The sequence below is a fragment of the Cariama cristata genome, unplaced genomic scaffold (assembly GCF_000690535.1).
Source record: "Cariama cristata isolate BGI_N322 unplaced genomic scaffold, ASM69053v1 scaffold10535, whole genome shotgun sequence".
Taxonomy (NCBI): domain Eukaryota; kingdom Metazoa; phylum Chordata; class Aves; order Cariamiformes; family Cariamidae; genus Cariama; species Cariama cristata.
In genome coordinates this window covers 65,105-65,730 of record NW_009619308.1, presented here as the reverse complement: position 1 = coordinate 65,730, position 626 = coordinate 65,105, and positions in this window count along the sequence as shown.

The following is a 626-nucleotide window of genomic DNA, read 5'->3' as shown; positions in this document are numbered from 1 at the left end:
CAGGTCTCTGACTGGTGGACATTGAAGGATTAACCTTGAAGAGCTTCAGCTGATAAGAAAGGAGGGAGTCCACAGGAAATAGCAAACTTATTATGGGATATTTGGGGGGTTTTGTGGGACTGTTTAAAACTTCTGTTTTAAGGGGATTGCGTGAATCAGTGAAACTTACTACAGGACAATTAAAGAAAGGAAAGTGAGGGATTGAGGAAAAAGCTTGAGGATTAAGGGAAATAAGTGTGTGGAAATGGAGAACAATAGGGTCTGGTCATGTGTAAGGAGCTTGCTGGTCAGCATGATTATATGGCCAAGCCCTGCATAAGAGTTGCATTCTTAACTTTTTTTCCTGTCTGAATGTGTTCTCTGTGCTCTCTGTGTGTTTGTTTGTTTATGTGTAAGTTCTGCTAGGTAATCTGGAAATGAACTTTCTAGGGAGTGAGAGGACACTAGCCATGAGAAAAAAGCCAATATCAGAGCCAGTGGCTGGGTAAGAGGCCCAATGTATTTATAACACATGGACTTAACAACTAAGCCAGGGTTAGAGAGACCTACTGGTGTGAGTGTGCTTGTGAGTGTGAGGGTGGGTGTCTGCTCCATCAGCAAACTTCAGTCACTATCAGCTGGAGAGG